The 8,957-nt window shown below is 35.9% G+C and overlaps 1 non-coding gene across 1 annotated transcript; it reads right to left on the minus strand.

Moving 5' to 3' along the window:
- Positions 1-7,815: 7,815 nt before the first annotated feature.
- LOC148579522 (small nucleolar RNA R71) lies at positions 7,816-7,919 on the minus strand. The gene has a single exon (XR_015898454.1). It is a non-coding gene; the product is annotated as a small nucleolar RNA R71 (small nucleolar RNA).
- Between the last annotated feature and the right edge of the window lie 1,038 nt (positions 7,920-8,957).

Genomic DNA, 8,957 nt, shown 5'->3' on the forward strand with positions numbered 1-8,957 from the left:
TTTGAAATTTGAAACGTACGTAAATTAAACCAAAACTAAAAGATGCATCCAGAGGAAAGAAGAAGAAGAAGATGACTAAAGCAACTATAAAAAAAGAATGAAAAAAAGAAAAACTAACCATGAGTTAGGTTACCTCCCAATAAGTGCTTCTTTAACGTCACTAGCTTGACGTTATGTCTTCTAAGTTGGTGGTTGGGATGAGTTTTGTTGATCTATTTTTCCAAGATAGGATTTCAATCTTTGTCTGTTGACCACGAACCTTCTTTTAAAGTTTTTCTCCATTACTTTAACATGTCTGTATGGGGATATTTTGCTCACTGTGAATGACCCAGACCACCTTGATTTTAACTTTTTAGAGAATATCTTCAATCTTAAATTGAATAACAAATCCTTTTGACCTAGTTCAAAATCTTTTGAGAAGATTTTCTTGTCATGTCATTTCTTTGTTCTTTCTTTGTATAACTGGGCATTGTTATAAGCTTGATTCCTATATTCTTCAAGTTCATTAAGTTGTAGAAGTCTCTTTCTTTCCACGGCCTTGGTATCAAAATTCAATAATTTGATGGCCTAAAATGCTTTATGCTCTAGCACAACAGGTAAATGGCATGTCTTGCCATAGACCAGTTAATAAGGTGACATGTCAATTGGTGTCTTGAAAGCTGTTCTATAGGCCCATAGAGCATCACCAATTTTTTCTAGACCAGTCCTTCCGAGAGATATTGACCATCTTCTCTAAAATTCTTTTCAGCTTTCGGTTGGATATTTCTACTTGTCCACTAGTTTGCAAATAATATGGAGTTACCACTTTATGTCAGCCTCTATACTTTTGAAGAAGAGCTTCAAGTTGTTTATTACAGAAGTGGGTTCTTCCATCACTAATCAGTGTTTTTGGAACTCCAAATCTATTGAAGATTGTCTTCTTTAAAAATTCAATTACAACCTTAGCATTATTACTGGGTGATGGTGTGGCTTCCACCCACTTAGATACATAGTTGACGGCTACTAGTATGTAGAGGTTTGAATTTGAGGAGAGAAACGGTCCCATAAAATCAATCCCTACACATCAAACAATTTCACTTCGAGTATGAAATTTTGTGACATCTCATGTCTCCAGGATAAATTTGCCGATCTTTGACATCTGTTGCAATTTTCAACAAAGTACCGGGCATCCTTGAAAGAGTGGACCAATAGAGGCCACTTTAAAGAACTTTAGCCGTCGTCCTTTCTCCATTCAAGTGGCCACCATAGTCTGAACCGTGACAATGCCATAGTACTCTTTAGATCTCTTCCTCAGGAATGTACCTCATATGATGTTGTCCGAACATCTTTTGTAGAGGTATGGTTCATCCCATATGAAGTATCGAGAATCATGAATTCATTTTTTTCTTTGATTTCAAATTCCTTAGGAATGTTCTCCTACCTTTATAGTTAGCCATGTCAGCAAATCATAGTATAATTGTAATGGCTAGGAGTTGTTCATATAAAAATTCTTTCTTGAGGGGTATTTGTGGTGCTTGAGTTTCTTTGGGATGGATTCTGCAAAGATGGTCTGCTGGTCTGCTACTGGGTTTTTTATGCTTTTTCTATCCCAAATTTTCACATCAAATTCTTGAAGCAGTAACACCCATCTTATCAATCTTGGCTTGGCATCCTATTTAGACAAGAGATACTTAAAATTAGAATGATCAGTGTAGACTATTACTTTTAAACCAATTAAATAAAATCTAAATTTATCAAAAGTAAACACTACAGCTAACAGTTTTTTCTTAGTTGTTGTGTAATTTTTCTGTGCGTTATTCAGAACACGACTTACATAGTAAATTACATGTAATAGGTTGTCTTTCTTTTGTCCTAAAACTATATCTATGGCATAGTCACTAGTATCACACATTAATTCAAAAGGTATAGACCAATTAGAAGGAGCAATTATTGGCGCACACACAAGTTTGGCTTTTAAAATTTCAAAGGCATGCAGACATTCGCTATTGAAAACAAATGGAGTTTCTTTTATTAATAAACTACTTAGTGATTTTGTAATTTTAAAAAATATTTTATGAATCTCCTATAAAAGCCGGTATGTCCCAAGAAACTTCTAATTGCCTTCACATTCACCGGTGGTGGTAATTGATGAGCGGATAATTTATACCCTTTTTGGCATTGTTTTAACATAGTTTTTAGTACGTTTTAATTACTTTTTTTAATATTTTTATTAGTTTTTATTCAAAAATCATATTTCTGGACTTTACTATGAGTTTGTGTATTTTTCTGTGATTTCAGGTATTTTTTGGTTAAAATTGAGGGACCTGAGCAAAAATCTAATTCAGAGGCTGAAAAAGGACTGCAGATACTGTTGGGTTCTGACCTCCCTACACTTGAAGTATATTTTATGGAGCTAAAGAAGCCCAATTGGCGCGCTCTCAATTGCGTTAGAAAGTAGACATCCTGGGATTTCCAGCAATAGATAATAGTCCATACTTTGCCCAAGATTTGATGGCCCAAAATGGCGTCCAAAACCAGCCTAAAACATCTTGGCGTAAAACGCCCAAACTAGCACCAGAATTGGAGTTAAATGACCAAACTAGCACCAAAGCTGGCAGTTTACTCCAAGAACAGCCTATGCACGTGTAAAGCTCAAGGCTCAGCCCAAGCAAACACCAAGTGGGCCCCGAAAGTGGATTTCTGCACTATTTGCACGTAGTTACTCATTTTCTGTAACCCTAAGTTACTAGTTTAGTATAAAAACTACTTTTAGAGAATTATTTTACATCTTTGATCAGTTTTATGCTATCATAGACCTTTGTACACATTTGGAGGCTGGCCTCACGGCCATGCCTAGACCTTTTTCACTTATGTATTTTCTACGGTGGAGTTTCTACACCCCATAGATTAAGGTGTGGAGCTCTGCTATTCTTCATGAATTAATACAAGTACTATTGTTTTCCTATTCAATTCATGCCTACTTCTTCTCCAAGATATACTCTCGTACTTAATTTAGTTAAGTCAGAATGAAGGGGTGACCTGTGACAGTCACCCAATCTTCGTTACTCGCTTAGTGGTGCACGAAATTGTGATCTCTAGCAACGGCGCCAAAGACTCAGTACGCACGTTCTTAATTTCAAATTCTTTTTCGTTCACAACTTCGATACAACTAACCAACAAGTGCACTGGGTCGTCCAAGTAATAAACCTTACGTGAGTAAGGGTCGATCCCACGGAGATTGTTGGTATGAAGCAAGCTATGGTCGTTTTGTAAATCTCAGTCAGGCGGATATTAAATGGATATGGAGTTTTCGAATGATAATAATAAATAAATAGAAAATAAAGATAGAGATACTTATGTAATTTATTGGTGAGAATTTTAGATGAGCGTATAGAGATGCTTTCGTTCCTTTGAACCTCTGCTTTCCTGCTGTCTTCATCTAATCAATCCTACTCCTTTCCATGGCAAGCTCTATGTAGAGCATCACCGTTGTCAATGGCTACATCCCATCCTCTCAGTGAAAAAGGTCTAAATGCTCTGTCACGGCACGGCTAATCATCTGTCGGTTCTCGATCATACTGGAATAGGATTTACTATCCTTTTGCGTCTGTCACTACGCCCAGCACTCGCGAGTTTGAAGCTCGTCACAGCCATCCCTTCCCAGATCCTACTCAGAATACCACAGACAAGGTTTAGACTTTCCAGATCTCAAGAATGGCCATCCATGGGTTCTAACTTATACCACGAAGATTCTAATATCTCGGACTCGGTCCCCTGTATTAGATATCTAAGAGATACTCATTCTAGCTTGGTTGCATGTAGAACGGAAGTGTTTGTCAGGCACGCTTTCATAAGTGAGAATGATGATGAGCATCACATAATCATCACATTCATCATGTTCTTGGGTGCGAATGGATATCTTAGAAGCAGAATAAGTTGAATTGAATAGAAAATTAGTAGTACTTTGCATTAATCCATGAGGAACAGCAGAGCTCCACACCTTAATCTATGGAGTGTAGAAACTCTACCGTGAAAAATACATAAGTGATAAGGTCCAGGCATGGCCGAATGGCCAGCCCCCAAACATGATCTAAAGATGAAACTAAAGATGAAAATACAATAGTAAAAGTCCTATTTATACTAGACTAGCTACTAGGGTTTATAGAAGTAAGTAATTGATGCAGAAATCCACTTCTGGGGCCCACTTGGTGTGTGCTTGGGCTGAGCTTGAAGTTTACACGTGCAGAGGCTTCTTTTGGAGTTGAACGCCAAGTTGTAACGTGTTTTTGGCGTTCAACTCTGGTTCGTGACGTATTTCTGGCGTTCAACGCTAGTTTGCGTCGTCTAAACTCGAGCAAAGTATGCACTATTATATATTTCTGGAAAGCCCTGGATGTCTACTTTCCAACGCCGTTAAGAGCGCCCCATTTGGAGTTCTGTAGCTCCAGAAAAGCCACTTTGAGTGCAGGGAGCTCAGAATCCAACAGCATCCGCAGTCCTTCTTCAACCTCTGAATCTGATTTTTGCTCAAGTCCCTAAATTTCAGCCAGAAAATACCTGAAATAATAGAAAAACACACAAACTCATAGTAAAGTCCAGAAATGTGAATTTAGCATAAAAACTAATAAAAACAGCCCTAAAAGTAACTAGATTCTACTAAAAATATACTAAAAACAATGCCAAAAAGCGTATAAATTATCCGTTCATCACTTAACCAGGATCGCGTGCCTGAAAACCACAAAGTGGTCTACATGATGTTCAACGTAGTCATTGGAGACAGCTGGAGTATACTCTCTTGGATATCTAATACATGGACCGAGTCCGTGAGATTAGTATCTTCGTGGTATAGGCTAGAATTATTGGCAGCATTCCTGGGATCCGAAAAGTCTAACCTTGTCTGTTGTATTCTGAGTAGGATCTGGGAAAGAATGACTATGACGAGATTCAAACATGTGAATGTTGGGCGCAAGTGACAGTGTGCAAAAGGATCAATAGATTCTATTCCGACGCTAGCGGGAATCGACATATGATTAGCCATGCGGTAGCTGTACCTGGTATTTTTCATCCGAGACGAGAAATCCAAGACGAGAAATCCGACAGTTGATTAGCCGTGCAGAAACCGTAGAGGACCATTTTCACTGAGAGGATCTTACAGCTTGCTATGGAAGGAGGTAACGCATGATTGGAAGAAGGCAATAGGAAAACAGAGGTTCAGAAGCAACAAAGCATCTCCAGACGCTTATCTGAAATTTCTACCAGTGAATTACATTAGTAACTTTATTTTATTTTATGTTTTATTTATCTTTTAATTATCTAAACCTCATAACCATTTGAATCCGCCTGACTAAGATTTACAAGGATGACCATAGCTTGCTTCAAGCCGACAATCTCCGTGGGATCGACCCTTACTCTCGTAAGGTTTATTACTTGGACTACCCAGTGCACTTGCTGGTCAGTTGCACGGAGTTGTGAAGAAGTGTTGAGATCACGATTCCGTGTACCAAGTTTTTGGTGCCGTTGCTGGGATTGTTCGAGTTTGGACAACTGACGGTTCATCTTGTTGCTTAGATTGGGTAATTTTATTTTATGTTTAAGCTTTTTTATTTTTAAATTCGAAAAAAAAAGTGTTCTTTAGAATTTTTAAGAATGAATTCTAGAGTATCATGAGATATGTTGAAGCCTGGCTGGCTGTGAAGTCATGTCTAATCTGTTGGACTGAGGCTTCCACTTCTCATTGACATGCTTGTATGTTTTATGCTAAAGCTTGGCTGGCCATTAGCCATGTCTAAATCTTTTGGACTGGAGCTTTAGACTAACTTTGCATGATTCCTGGAATTCTTATTAAAAATTTTGTATCCCTTTATTTTCTTTTTCCAAAATAATTTTCAAAAAATTAAAAAAATTAATAAAATCATAAAAACCAAAAATATTGTGTGTTTCTTGTTTAAGTTTAGTGTCAATTGCATGCTTTTAATTTTCTTTAAATTTTTAAAAATTCATCATGTGTTTTTTCTTGATCTTCAAATTGTTCTTGATGATTTTCCTTGTTTGATCTTTAGTTTTTCTTGTTTTGTGTATTTTCTTATTTTCCATATGCATTTTTGAATTCTTAGTGTCTAAAGATTAAAAATTTTTAAGTTTGGTGTCTTGCATGTATCTCTTTTCTTAAAAATTTTTCAAAAATATATTCTTGATGTTCATCATGATCTTCAAAGTGTTCTTGGTGTTCATCTTGACATTCAAAGTGTTCTTGCATGCATTATTTGTTTTGATCGTAGTTTCTTATGTTTTGCCAATCATTTTGATGTTTTTCTCTCTCCTCATTAAAAATTTAAAAAATTAAAAATAATATCTTTCCCATATTCTTCTCATAAATTTCAAAATTTTGAATTGATTTAGTCCAAAAGTTTTAAAATTTAGTTGTTTCCTATTAGTCAAGTCATAATTTCAATTTCAAATCCTATCTTTTTCAAATCTTTTTTAAAAATCAAATCTTTTTCATTTTTTTCCATCATGTTTTTCGAAAATCTTCTTTTAATTTTCAAAATCTTTCTCTTATTTTTATTTCATATTTTCGAAATTAATGCTAACATTTAATGTTTTGATTAAAAAAAAATTCAAGTTGTTACTTACCTATTAAGAAAGGATCAATCTTTAAATTCTAGAATCATATCTTTTAGTTTCTTGTTAGTCAAGTAATCAACTTTAATTTCAAAAATCAAATCTTTTTAATTTCCTTTTCAAATTTTTTTCAAAATAAGTTTCAATCGTATCTTTTTCAAAATTGAATTTCAAAAATCCTTTTCTAACTTCTTATCTTTTCAAAATTGATTTTCAAATCTTTTTAATTAACTACTTGGCTTTTTGTTTGATTTTAAAAGTTTTCTATTTCAATCATATCTTTTTCAAAACCACCTAACTACTTTTCTCTCTCCAATTTTCGAAAATCACTAACCACTTTTTTAAAAATCTTTTTAATTAATTAATTTATTTAGTTTTCAAATTCTATTTTATTTCTTCTCTTAATTTTCGAATATTAACCAATAATTAAAATAAAAACAAAAATGTTTTTCTTTTATTATGATTAAAATTCGAATAACTCTCTCTCATCTCTTTCTATTTATTTAATTACTAACACTTCTCTTCTTCTTATAATTCGAACCTTCCCCCTCTCTGTGTTCGAATTTTTCTTCTCCCTTCTTCATTCTATTTCTTCTATTCTTCTACTCACATAAAGGAATCTCTATATTGTGACATAGAGAATTCCTATTCTTTTCTGTTCTCTTCTTTTTCATATGAGCAGGAACAAGGATAAGAACATTCTTGTTGAAGCTGATCCTGAACCTGAAAGGACTTTGAAGAGGAAGTTAAGAGAAGCTAAAGCACAACACTTTGGAGAGGACCTGACAGAATTTTTCGAAAAAGAAGAAGAGATGGCCGAACCCAATAACAATGGAGGAGATGCAAGGAAGATGCTTGGTGACTTTACTGCACCCACTTCTGACTTCTATGGTAGAAGTATCTCAATTCCTGCAATTGGAGCAAACAACTTTGAGCTGAAGCCTCAATTAGTTTCTCTAATGCAGCAGAATTGCAAGTTTCATGGACTTCGATTGGAAGATCCTCATCAGTTCTTAGCTGAATTCTTGCAAATCTGTGACACTATTAAGATCAATGGGGTTAATCCTGAGGTCTACAGACTTATGCTTTTCCCCTTTTGCTATAAGAGACAGAGCTAAGACATGGTTGGACTCACAACCTAAAGATAGCCTGAACTCTTGGGAAAAGTTAGTCAATACTTTCTTGGCCAAATTCTTTCCACCTCAAAAGTTGAGCAAGCTTAGAGTGGAAGTCCAAACCTTCAGACAGAAGGAAGGTGAATCCCTCTATGAAGCTTGGGAAAGATACAAGCAATTGATCAGAAGGTGTCCTTCTGACATGTTTTCAGAATAGAGCATCATATGTATATTCTATGATGGTCTGTCTGAATTGTCTAAGATGTTATTGGACCACTCTGCTAGAGGATCTCTTCATTTGAAGAAGACACCTGCAGAAGCCCAGGAACTCATTGAAATGGTTGCAAATAACTAGTTCATGTACACTTCTGAAAGAAATCCTATGAATAATGGGACAACTCAGAAGAAAGGATTTCTTGAGATTGATACTCTGAATGCAATATTGGCTCAGAATAAAATATTGACTCAGAAAGTCAATATGATTTCTCAGAGTCTGACTGGAATACAAGCTGCATCCGGCAGTGCTAAAGAAGCCTCCCCTGAAGGAGAAGCTTATTACCCTGAGAATTCTGCAATAGAAGAGGTGAATTACATGGGAGAATCCTATGGAAATACCTATAATCCTTCATGGAAGAATCATCCTAATTTTTCATGGAAGGATCAGCAAAAGCCTAATCAAGGTTCCAATAATAATAATGGTGGAAGAAATAGGTTTAGCAATAGCAAGCCTTTTCCATCATCTTCTGAGCAACAGACCGAGAATTCTAAGCAGAGGCACTCTGACTTAGCAACCATAGTCTCTGATCTATCTAAGACCACTCTCGATTTCATGACTGAAACAAGGTCCTCCATTAGAAATTTGGAGGCACAAGTGGGTCAACTGAGTAAAAGAGTCACTGAAATCCCTCCAAGTACTCTCCCAAGCAATACAGAAGAGAATCCAAAAAGAGAGTGCAAGGCCATAACTATAACCAACATGGCCGAACCTGGAGAGGAAGAAAAGGCAGTGATTTCCAATGAGGAAGACCTCAATGGACATCCACTGGCCACTAAGGAGTTCCCTATTGAGGAACCAAAAAAATCTGAGGCTCATATAGAGACCATAGAGATTCCACTAAACTTACTGTTGCCATTCATGAGCTCTGATGAGTATTCTTCCTCTAAAGAGGATGAAGATATTATTGAAGAACAAGTTGTTCAGTATCTAGGAGCAATCATGAAGCTGAATGCCAAGTTATTTGG

This window comes from Arachis ipaensis, chromosome B10, assembly GCF_059453495.1.
Source record: "Arachis ipaensis isolate K30076 ecotype BB chromosome B10, ASM5945349v1, whole genome shotgun sequence".
NCBI classification, from domain to species: Eukaryota; Viridiplantae; Streptophyta; class Magnoliopsida; order Fabales; family Fabaceae; genus Arachis; species Arachis ipaensis.